At 40.6% G+C, this 12,920-nt stretch overlaps 1 protein-coding gene across 5 annotated transcripts in view; it reads left to right on the top strand.

Moving 5' to 3' along the window:
- Positions 1–12,920, top strand: part of PAPLN (papilin, proteoglycan like sulfated glycoprotein) — a 123,175-nt gene that overhangs the window by 30,620 nt on the left and 79,635 nt on the right. Inside the window, exon 1 of one of the 5 annotated variants that reach the window (XM_073552683.1) lies at positions 9,674–9,695. The exons of the other annotated variants lie outside the window; for them this stretch is intronic. The gene's annotated coding sequence lies outside the window, so the exon portion shown is untranslated. Of the gene's footprint in view, positions 1–9,673; positions 9,696–12,920 lie in introns of those variants that run through there. 5 annotated transcript variants of the gene reach the window in all.

Raw genomic sequence — 12,920 nt, 5'->3', positions numbered from 1 at the left:
AAGTAATTTTTAAAACAAAAACAAAGCTTTTTTTTTTCCATGAGAAAATCTGCTTTGACTATGGTAATGAGTTAAAGGGCTGCTAAATGAATGAGTGATTGGATCATTGTGCTTTTAATTACATGGATGTATTTTAGGGACACTAATTTGAGCAGAATGTACGGTACATTATGTCTTGTTTTTCTTTTTATTTGTGAATGTGGCCTCATAAAGGCACTTGCTGCTAAACTAGAAACATTGTTTTAAGAAGGTTTATATATGGTAAAGGTAAAAATAATAGTCAGAATTCTGCATAATGTTCTGTCCCCGCATGAGGCGAATGAACATGTGGCTGGTGAATAGGGGCTGGGAGAGATTCCTACCTTCGTTTCCTTAACCCCTTACCTACAATTGACGTAATATTCCGTCCATGTGACCATGGACCTAATTACCATGGACGGAATATTACGTCATCGCGATCAGCGGCGCCCACGTGGTGAGCGCCGCTGATCGCGGCCGAGTGTCAGCTAATTATCATAGCTGACACCCGGCACAATGTGTCAGGGGCGGTCACGGACCGCCCCCGACACGTTAACCCCTTGCACACCGCGATCAAACACTATCGCGGTGTACCGGGAGTTAAAGGGAAGCATCGGCAGGGAGGGGGCTCCCTCCTTGCTTCCCTGAGCCCCCCACGGCAGCGCAATGTGCAGAGCTGCTGCGGGGGACTCCTTTCCTGCAGGTCCCCGGATCCAATATGGCGACGGGGACCTCCGGGGGGCCTGCAGGAAGCTGGCTTCTTCAGTGCCTGCAAAGCAGCCCCCCTGGGACATTGTAATAAAGTTAAAAAAAAATTAAAAAAAAGTGTAAAAATAATTTAAAAAAAATCGCCAAATAAATTAAAAAAAATAAAAAATATTCCCCAATAAATTCATTTTTTGGAAATAAAAAAAACAAAAACAATAAAAGTACACATATTTGGTATCGCCGCGTCCGTAACGACCCGCCCTATAAAACTGTCCCAATAGTTAACCCCTTAAGCAAACCCCTTAAAAAATAAAAATAAAAAACGAAGCAAAAAATGATTTATTATCATACTGCCGAATAAAAAGTGCAATAACGCGCGATCAAAAAGACGCATATAAATATCCATGGTACCGCTGAAAACGTCATCTTGTCCCGCAAAAAACGAGCCACCATACAGCATCATTAGGGAAAAAATAAAAAAGTTATAGCTCGCAGAATAAAGTGATGCAAAAATAATTATTTTTTTATATAAAATTGTTTTCATTGCATAAAAGCGCCAAAACATAAAAAAACGACCTAAATGAGGTATCACTGTAACCGTACTGACCCGAAGAATAAAACCACCTTATAAATTTTACCGCACCCGGAACGGCGTAAACGCACCACCCAAAAGAAATTCATGAAACGCTGGTTTTTGTAAATTCTGCGTCCCAAAAAACGAAATAAAAAGCGATCAAAAAATGTCACATGCCCGAACATGATACCAATAAAACGTCAACTCGTCCTGCAAAAAATAAGACCTCACATGACTCGGTGGGTCAAAATATGGAAAAACTATAGCTCTCAATATGTGGTGACGCAAAAACTATTTTTACAATAAAAAGCGTCTTTTAGCGTGCGACAGCTGTCAAACATAAAAACCGCCATAAATAGTAAATCAAACCCCCCGTTATCACCCCCTTAGTTGGGTAAAAATAATAAAATTAAAAAAATGTATTTATTTCCATTTTCCCGTTAGGGCTAGGGTTAGGGTTAGGGCTAGGGCTAGGTTTAGAATTGGGGGTTTCCACTATTTGCGCACATCAGGTGCTCTCCAAATGCAACATGGCATCTGATCTCAATTCCAGCCAATTCTGCGTTGAAAAAGTCAAATGGTGCTCCTTCCCTTCCAAGCTCTGCCATGCACCCAAACAGTGTTTTACCCCCTCATATGGGGTATCAGCCTACTCAGGACAATTTGCAAAACAACTTTTGGGGTCCTATTTCTCCTGTTGCCCTTAGGAAAATAAAAATTTTGGGGCAAAAATATCATTTTTGTGGAAAAAATTTTTTTTGTTATTTTCACGCCTGGGCGTTATAAACTTCTGTGAAGCACTTGGGGGTTCAAAGTGCTCACCACACATCTAGATAAGTTCCTTGGGGGGTCTAGTTTCCAAAATGGGGTCATTTGTGGGGGGTTTCCACTGTTTTGTTACATCAGGGGTTTTCCAAACGCGACATGGTGTCCGATCTCAATTCCAGCCAAAAAAGTCAAATGGCGCTGCTTGCCTTCCGAGCTCTGCCATGTGCCCAAATAGTCATTTACACCCACATATGGGGTATCAGCGTACTCAGGACAAATTGCACAATAACTTTTAGGGTCCTGTTACCCTTGGGAAAATAAAAATTGGGGGTGAAAAGATCATTTTGTGGAAAAAATATGATTTTTTAATTGTACCGCTGTACATTATAAACTTCTGTGAAGCCCTTGTGGGTTCAAAGTTCTTACCACATATCTAGATAAGTTCCTTAGGGGGTCTAGTTTAAAAAATGGGGTCACTTGTGGGGGGTTTCCACTGTTTAGGTACATCAGGGGCTCTCCAAACGCGACATGGCGTCCGATCAGAATTCCAGCCAATTTTGCATTGAAAAAGTGAAACGGCGCTCCTTCCCTTCTGAGCTCTGCCATGCGCCGAAACAGTGGTCCCCCCCCCACATATCAGGTATCAGCGTGCTCAGGACAAATTGCACAATAATTTTTGCAGTCTAATTTCTCCTGTTACACTTGGTAAAATAAAAAAAATTGAACATGAAGTAATTTTTTTTGTGAAAAAAAGTTAAATGTTAATTTTTTTTAAATATTCAAAAAATTCCTGTGACGCACCTGAAGGGTTAACAAACTCCTTGAATGTGGTTTTAAGCACCTTAAGGGGTGCAGTTTTTAGAATGGTGTCACTTTTGGGTATTTTCTATCATATAGACCCCTCAAAGTGGCTTCAAATGTGATGTGGTCCGTAAAAATAAAATGGTGTTGCAAAAATGAGAGATCGCTGGTCAACTTTTAACCCTTATATCTTACTAACAAATAAAAATTTTGGTTCCAAAATTGTGCTGATGTAAAGTAAACATGTGGCAAATGTTACTTATTAAGTTTTTTGTGTGCCGTATCTCTGTGATTTAAGGGCATAAAAATTCAAAGTTGGAAAATTGCGGAATTTTCAAAATTTTCGCCAAATTTCCGTTTTTCTCATAAATAAACGCAAGTTATATGAATGAAATTTTACCACTAACATGAAGTACAATATGTCACGAGAAAACAATGTCAGAATCACCGGGATCCACGGAAGCGTTTCAGAGTTATGACCTCATAATGGGACAGTGGTCAGAATTGTAAAAATTGGCCCGGTAGTTAACGTGCAAACCACCCTTGGTAGTGAAGGGGTTAATGCAGGGCAGACAGGACCATGCTGCTCAGCGTCCGCAGAGATAATGCACACCAGGGATTGTGAAGTCCAGACTTGTTTAATTGGAAACCTGGACATGCAGTGTATGATTGGTAATACAGTAGGTTCTCCAGACATGCAAAGTGTTAACAACAAGGTGTGAGCAACGAAATGTGTGGTCAAAAAACTGATGCCTTTCACAGTTCAGTATAAGCATATCTCTCCCAGGTGAAAGTGAAACTAACAATGGCTGGAAGCAGGAGGAGAAGGTGTGACCTCTGAACCGGAAGTGAAAGGCATGTACAAGAATTAATTAGCTGCAGGCTGCCATACAGAAAAAAGACCAACAGGTGGCAGCAGAGCAAATGCAAGACAATTATACACGGCATGGAAAATAGCACAATCTATGGAAACCATAAAAGCATAACTTAGGCAGAACAGCACACATAATGTCAGTGCTGGTATATAAGGAAATCTTCAAGTTCAGGGCAAGTTTGTGTTACCTTTCTGGTTGGGGATACATTGAAGTGTTTTTGCAATTTTAGCATCAAGTGACTGTAATCCATCATTATTCACTTTGCTGCAAGATACACCCTGTGCTCCTCGGAACAGCATCTCCAGCTCTAAGAGTAAAATTCTAGATTTTAACCAGTAATTCATAAATCAATAGAACACTTGAAAATAACCAACTTTGTAATACATCTTTATCAGAAAATGTGCTTCTTTTTATCTCAAATGTTTTGTTTTAACTCTCAATTCCTTGGTAAAATCTGTTTTCAGTGAAGACCGATTTTCACATTTCTGAGATAGGAGATTATAATCGATGCTTTTAAGATTCTGTGGAAAAGTTACAGTTCTCCATAGAACTTTATGAGCACCAACTGTCATCTCCTATCTTAGTAACTGGAAAATATGTATTCGCTGATGACAATTTTTTTCTTGCATTCATAGGCCAAGTACTACCAGCAGTGTATGGATGTACCACGGGTCTCTTGACCCAAACTCCACACCATCATACATGCCTATATGAGTCAGAAGACATCGCAGTCTGTACCACGATTGTCGGATGTGACCTTATACAGTCTTCACGTTTTTCTGTGTTTAAAATAAGTGTAATCTAGCAGTCTATAATGATATAAATGTGCTTGTGCAAACCTTATTACCTACATGTAGACTCTAATACCATTTACTATTCCTGAAGATAGTACAAACCTGATAACCTGAAAAAAATTAAATACAAGTGACTTTTTTTTTTGCTTTTAGTAGACAGTAATTTGTTAAGTTGCTGTACATTCGTTCTGATGTGTGTGATGCAGTTATAACAGGAAGGAGGTTTTATGGTTATTACATCTCCGCTGCTGTTGGGAACTGGATTGTATCACTGTCATGTTGTAATTACAATATGTTTTACATTGCTGCAAAGTTATAGGTTTACTTAATGTAACAGGCAAGTTAACACATTGTACAATCCAGAGACCTTTAAAGGGGTTGTTCAGGTTCGGGGCTCAAGTCTGCACTCACTCTGTGTGATTGCAGACTTTTGAATCCTCACAGCACGCACAACAGGCAGTGTCTGGATTCTCTGATACCGCGAGCCACATTCCAACTAGACATGTTCGGCCTCGCTCAATTCACTTGTATTAACGAAGCAGTGCACGTCTAGTCAGGATGTGACTGCATAGAGGCAAATCACTTACTTGCGCCCACCTGTCCTCTCAGTGGAAAATTCTGATTGCAAACTGTGAGGATTCACAGATCTACAGTCCTGTTGAGTGACTGCAGACTTGATCCCCAAGCCTGGACAACCCCTTTAAGAAAGTCTATGAATGCTAACTGTGAACTCGCTTACTTACAAAGTAGAGTACAGCAAGGAAACAATATTATCTTAAAATATTTCAATGGTTTTGTGCTAAATGTTGTTTTTTTTGTATATTCTAGTGGTGGTGTAATAGGATACATTTCCTGCTGAGTGACTAAGGAGAGTCATTCACAACCAAAATGTGGCTCCATTAAACCTGCAAAATCCGCCCTAATATAGGGTTACTAGACTTCACCGTAAGCCTGTTGTGTGTCTGTCTACTCGTGATGTTTATTCCACCATGCTCAAACGTTTTATTACAGAGACGTTGTCACTAAAAGGGTCACTTCTAGACTCTTTGTACTGTATCAAATGCAGGAAACATTGTTCTCCATGTGTTATGCCAAACATTGGCCCAGATCTGTGTCTGTGGACAGGATTGTGGTTTTGCCCGCCACAATTCTAAATGGTAAGGGCTTTTATAAGAGTTTGTGTGTCCCAAGTTCAATAAAGTTGGCTTTTTTTTTTTTTATTTCGGGAGATGCTTTATTGAGATGTGTAATGTATTTGGCAAATTTATCAAAAAGTTTACATGCACAATAACTTAGGCACATTTTTCAGAAATTCATCATAGTCTCTCAACTTGCAAATGAGCTCTCTCCTAGAAGGAAAGGATGTCATCTATTGGAAGCAACTACCATGTAACTAAACAGCTGTTAGTAGATGATTGTCGGACTAGGTTAATACCCCTAACGCTTGTTAAAAAGTCAAACACTGACTTATACAGGTAGCATCAGAGATAATTTGTGTGTTTTTTGATTTTCTGTTTATTGAATATACCCACTGTGTTGTGATGTTTGCAGGAAATGACTGGCAGAGGGTGTACTAAGTTTCTGCCAGAATTAAATTTTATTTTTACTATTCTTGATTTTTTTACTTCTTTATTTATGTTATTTACACATGGAATGGTTTTATACAAGGTGTGAACATGTTCTGCTAAGTAATAACAGCACTTACCAATGGGAATAAGTGAAGTATTAGCATTGCTACATGTCTGTGGACATTTAAATGGCTACTATATACCATACTAGCTAGTAAGGGACTGTTGGATATCATACTAGTAAGGGACTGCTATATACCCTACTGGTAAAGCACTTCTGTATATCATACTAGTAAGGAACTGCTATATACCCTACTAGTAAGGGACTCCTATATATCATACTAGTAAGGGACAGCTATACACCCTACTGGTAAGGGACTTCTGTATCTCATACTAGTGTAAGGGACTGCTCTTTATCATACTAGTAAGGGACTGCTATATACCATACTAGTAAGGGACTGTTATATACACCCTACTGGTAAGGGACTTCTGTATCTCATACTAGTGTAAGGGACTGCTCTTTATCATACTAGTAAGGGACTGCTATATACCATACTAGTAAGGGACTGCTATATACCATACTAGTAAGGGACTGCTATATACCATACTAGTAAGGGACTGTTATATATCATGCTAGTATGAGACTGCTATACACCCTACTGGTAAGGTACTTCTGTATATCATACTAGTAGGGTACTGCTCTATACCATACTAGTAAGGGACTGCTATGTACCCTACTGGTAAGTGACCTCTGTATAACAGTATAACATACTAGTAAGGGACTGATATATACCATGCTAGAAAGGGACTGCTATATATTATACTAGTAAGGGACTGCTATACGCCCTACTGGTAAGGGACTTCTGTATATCATACTAGTAAGGGACTGCTATATGCCATACTAGTAAGGGAATGCTATTTACCATTATGACTTCATATTCAGCTTGTCTCCTAAAGGAGAACATGTCACTAAGTTTTTGCCACCTAATAGGATAACAGTATGTACGCCTCTCCAGGTCTCCGTCTAACCATTAGACAACCAGGTGTCGGTCAAAGCTGAAAATTAGACTCATCGTCTTACTCCAGTCCTCTATGGTCCAATCCTTATGGTCTTTGTTTCTAATTGATGAAAGGCTTTTTTCTAGCTTTACATGACTTGAGCCATGCCTCTAGGAGCCTTCACCCTAGCTAGCTGCCATTTGCCATTCCTTCTGTAGGTCACTTGATGTCATCCTGCGGTTGCTGAGTTACATTCGAATAAGATGATGGCCATCCCAGTCAGTGGAGAGTCGTTTTCACCCTCTGCCGGTCTGAAGCTTTATTCTCTCCAATGTCTTAGAAATTTTAAGGAAGGAGGCAACATGACGCTCCCTGTATCCCTCTGCTAGTAAAGCCAGACTTGAGCCCTTCTTTTCCTCACTCAAGACTTTTCTTTTCAACTCCTTTGGCATGGTTAAAAGTTATTTTTTCATTCCTATTACTTTTGGAATATTACTAACACTTGTTTTGCCATCCAGCTTGTCCTATTGCAAGAGGATTGTGAACACCACAGCAGGGTTTATTTTATACTTTCCTTCGTTAAATATGATTTGGTTCAGGTGATCGCCTAATCAGAAGCACATTAAGTAGAATGAGGTGTACTCTGGTTGGAATTCAACTGACATTGGAATGGAATGGCTGTCAGACATGTAGAGAAGCTGATTTTTATAAAACTGTGCTGTGGTCTCTGAATTTTTGCCACAGCTGATATATATATATATACTATATATATATATATATATATATATATATATATATATATATATATATATATATATATATGTGTGTGTCTGTAAAAAAAAGGGATAAGTAGACCGTCTTGAGCTCCACCGTGCAAACGGATGTAAATGGTGACGATTGCTGTTCTATGGAATATACAGTAATTGCTCTTTAGAGCTACCTATTGGATGTAGCAGTCCTAAAACTCAGTATCAACCCCTGTGGCAAGGCTCATTAAAGGGTTGCTATTGACTTTTTCAATTGCCACATCCAATAGGTGGCTATTCAAGTCCTCTTCTTCTCTGTAGAGTCCGTTTGCCCATTTCTATGAGCAGAGTCTGTGCTGATGCCAGTACAGTCTTTCCCTCTTTGCCCCTTCTCTTCTCTGTAGTGTTGGCCGCAGGAAATGCGTGGCAAAGAGTGTACCAAAGTTTCTTCTGGGGATTCTGACTTTTTTTTTTAATGGGCCTTTCTATTTTAACTTTGTTACCTGCTCCGACACGCTTTATAGATGTTGGGATCACATGATTAGACTGGCTTTGGTAATAGGTAAAGAAAACATCCTCCTGTTTAAAAGGAACCTGTCGTTAGATTCTGACTGCCTGATCCATAGGTAGCATGTTATGAGATTGCTGCCACGTATGTTTTTTCTGTGAAATGCTCCAGGATTTCAGAGAAAACATAGTTTTATGGGATTCTGGCTACTCCAGATGATTTGCAGGTCTTTCTCTATGTACACACATGGGATAGACCCATCATTCAACTAGAGCAGGGTGGAGCTTGTACCAGACTAGTCACATCTCTTCCTATGGTTTCCATACGGATCTTCAAATCATGTTTTCTATGAAACGCTGCGCGGTTTCCGAGAGGAACCATACCTGGCTGTGATCATGCAGACTGGCTCCTATTCATGCTGCCCGTGGTTTAGTCTGAGGATTTCTCCATCCCTGTGGATATTTGTGTCATCCGCTCCATATCATACCAGTAAGGGCTGCTGGCATGTACTGAGCACTACCAGAACTTCTAGTCCTCAATAATTTGATGGATCTTACATTCATTTCTAGAACCTGATTTTAAAGCAGTTGTTTCTGTAGCACACCACTCCCTCATACTAAGGTTTATTGATATTTTTTTTTTACTTCTCCCCCCCTAAGAAGCTAGACAGTGAAACGTGCGTCGGGGCACGTTCCTTGCATTGCACACCCGCCCCAATGGGTAAGCACTAAAGGCACTTTTTTGCATTCTCCATGACACTTTATGTTGGAGTGATTTGCCATTATGGCGTATATGACTGTTTAGCTCCTTGTTCTTATTGCTGGCTGATTCTGGTCTTTTTGTAGGGATTACTTAATGGCAAGCTCCAGCGGTTATGTGCCTAGATATAATTTGATATGACTTTATCATCATTAGACAATTATACTCTTCTTTTTGGTGGCAATATTCCTCTTGTATAATGAGTACTATTAGTGTGGTTCCCCTACAACTAACTTATACACTTGGGAAGCCATATCTGATTTTTTAGGACAGCCCTTCAGGATGTGAGTGCTCAATATGTGCCGCCTTTGATTGTGCACCAGGTGCTTTGTTTGCATCCTCTTAGAACATACTCATCTGTAATTATTGTTGTTTGTCTTCTGTTTTTAATTATATTTTCAATAAATTTATACTTTTTGCATCTATAGTACAGATACTTTGTTCTTTGGCTGAAAGCTCTGTTCTTTTTGTTCAGGTTTCTTGATGTCTGGTGAGCAGTGCACTCCTGATTACAGTTTGGACCAGCGGCATTATTGTGCTCTCGCAAACGTTGTGCTCTACAATTATTCAAGCAGAGGTAGCTTTGTCTTTGCAGCTTCTGAGGAGCACAGTGCCAACTCGGCGATCCGGCCAGCTTCAGAGGAGCACTTACAAGATCTATTTGAAAGAACTTGTAATCGCTGCTCTAATTGCCTAGAAAACCGGCCATCGCTGATATACCACAGCAGTGGCCGATAAATTAGGCAATAAGCAGTTAACAATAGAATTAAAAATCCCCTAAGAACAGACAGGATTGTTAATATGAAGTAGATGACAAAGTTTATTGTTTTCACTAGCACTTTGCAATTTTGCTCATTTAAGAACAACCATAAGCATCTTTCAAGTTGGGGCTATGCCTATCTTTACCATGTCTACAGTTTGTCTGCTAAGTAATAGAGATAAGCAAGCAAGGTGTTATCCCACCATGCTCGGGTGCTAACCGTGTGTCGTCGTGCTCGAATAATATGTTCGAGTCCCCGCGGATGCAAGTCTTGCGGCTGTTTGCTACAGCCATATCACATGCAGGGACTGTCTAACAAAAAGGAAATCTCAGGTCTTGCAGCTGTCTAACAGCAGCGAGACATGCAGCTGCGGGGACTCGAACATAGTGTCTTCAGTGTGCTTGAATACTGTATTGGCACCTGAGCATACTCAGATAACACTTCATCCAAGCATGTTTGCTCATCACTACTAATTAAAGGTCACTTTTTAAATTTGCCAACCAAACTGTAAATATGGTTTCCTTCCCGCTTGTTGAATCAGAATGCATGATAGTTTGTTTGAAGGGGTTTGCAAGTTATGGGAAAATCCCAGTGCCCCAGCTACAGATTGTTTTAAAAAAGAAAAATGTCCTTTTCTGACCATCCCTGGATCCAGTGGCCAGTCTCTGCTGCTGTTCCTGGTGTCTGTTATAGTCTGGACTCTGGGCAGCGCTGCAGCCAATCAGTGAGCTCAGCATCTTTGCCTGTGTACATGGCTTAAGACGCTCGGACGTTGAGCTCACTGATTGGCTGCAGCAAACAGAGCTGAGGATTCTAACAGATAACGGAACAGAGGCAGAGACAGCACTATATCAGGGGAGGATATCTCTACGTTTATTACTCTTTATGGCCTGGCCGACTTAAAAATTTTACTTTAACCCATTCTCAAATTATTATTATCTGCACTTTTTAGGGTAAATATATTCCATCGGGGGAAAAATGACTAGACCATTGCAAAATGCTTTCCTAGAAATTATTTTTCATGTGACATCTTCAGTGACAACATAACAATATCATAGTGCACCCAAGTAATACCCCAAATGATGTCTAAATAGCAGTGCTAGACAATGCTTCCGGGAACGCTAAACCCAGAAATAAATTATTATTAAATATATGGGCTCAGTCAGACAAAGTCGGATAAAGATTGGACTGGCTGGCAGCTCTCCTGACCGGAGCATGACAACTTCATATATTTCTATGCAGCTGTCATGCTCGGGTCAGGAGAGCTGCTAGCCAGTCCGTGCATTGTGATCCTACCTCAGTCCGATTTATAAAGCAGTCTGATCATGTTGTATAAAAGAAATATAGATGTCCTCACTGTTTAATATAGATATATAGAAATATAGATGTCCTCTCTAGCGATAGCGCTAATTTTGTGACGCCACAGCGATCTCGCCAGCAATATCGCTGTGTGTGACGGGGATCAGCGACCAGCCCCCCCGCCGGGTATCGCTGATCGTGCAGCATCATTCTGGGCCATTTTTTCATCATTGCTCTCCAGCTGGCCAGCGCTCATAGAATCATAGAATCATAGAATCATAGAATGGTAGAGTTGGAAGGGACCTCCTGGGCCGGCTGGTCCAACCCCCTGCTCAAAGCAGGATTCGCTAAATCATCCCAGTTAGATGTCTGTCCAGCCTCTGTTTGAAGACTTCCATTGAAGGAGAACTCACCACTTCTCGTGGCAGCCTGTTCCACTCATTGATCACTCTAACTGTCAAAAAGTTTTTTCTAATATCTAATCTGTGTCTCCTCCCATTCTAAGCAGGCGCTGGGAGCTGGTATCTAAGGTAAACATTGGGTTACTAAGCGGCACGCGTCACTTAGTTACCCGATGTGTACCTTAGAAACCTGCATGCTGGCAGGTCCCGGCGCGAGCACGCAGGTTTCTAAGGTACACATCGGGTAACTAAGTGACGCGCGCCGCTTAGTAACCCTATATTTACCTTAGATACCAGCGTCCTCGCTGGTCCTGTTCGCTGGTGAAGCTGCCTGTTTGGCAGCTCACCAGCGATCATGTAGCCAGGGCCGGCCCGAACGTATAGGTGAACTAGGCGGCCGCCTAGGGCGCCGATCCAAAGGGGGCGCCAGAGAAAAAATAGAAAAAATTATAAAAAATCTTTTCAAAAGGCAAAAAGTTTTAGGGATGGAAAGAAAAGTGTACATATTTAAGGGCAAATATGACGCAAGAGAGGTTGGTTGGGTTGGCAACAATTTCGATAGAATCTGAAGTTGCTAAACAAATTAATCTTGGTGACTTAGTGTCATCCTTTTAAAAAAAAAAAGGCAAGGAAACAAAAATTTTAATTACCTATGGTCGTTTTTTATTGATTACTTTGTATATATTTGTCCTATACAACTTCTCAGAAGATTAAAGAGTTAGGAGAGAGTTAATTAATCATTGTTGTTGTGGTTTATTTTGCTCCTAAATTTATATCCCAAGTTTTCATCTACTGCCAAGAATAGTAGGGGCGCAACAAAATAGTTTTGCCTAGGGCGCCGTAATCTCTCGGGCCGGCCCTGCATGTAGCGATGCACCAGCAATCCTGACAATGTCGTATCATTGTCGGGATCGCTGGTGCATCTTTTATGTGTGACGGGGCCTTTAGTCTGCAGCATTTTCTGTAAGTTCCCAAAATAGTCTTGTAGAAATCCTGCACAGAACAAAGGGATTAATCTCCTGCTGATCAGTTCCAGGTTTAGTTGGTAGTTGAAGCCCTGTCTTCTTTGACAAGTGCATGTGGCTTTTTGATTCTTTGTCCTATTGTGGACAGGGTAGTGGGTGGAGGATTCTGCTGCAGCCAGTTATCTTACGGCCAGACACCGGACAATTGGAGGAAGAAGGAGGACATGGCTGAGTTCCAGAGAGACACAGAAGGTTTCTTTACCTGTTCTTAGTTTGTATTTCAACGTGACAGCATAGGATTATAAAAGGGGGCGAATGATGGATAATTTATTTACTTTTTATGTATCTTTTTGTGTTTTAAATGTTTTTTTTTTAA

The sequence above is a fragment of the Dendrobates tinctorius genome, unplaced genomic scaffold (genome assembly GCF_039654945.1).
Source record: "Dendrobates tinctorius isolate UK_male_01 unplaced genomic scaffold, ASM3965494v1 ptg000194l, whole genome shotgun sequence".
Classification (NCBI taxonomy): domain Eukaryota; kingdom Metazoa; phylum Chordata; class Amphibia; order Anura; family Dendrobatidae; genus Dendrobates; species Dendrobates tinctorius.
The sequence above is the reverse complement of the archived record's forward strand: the minus strand, read 5'-3'. Positions and strand labels throughout refer to the sequence as shown.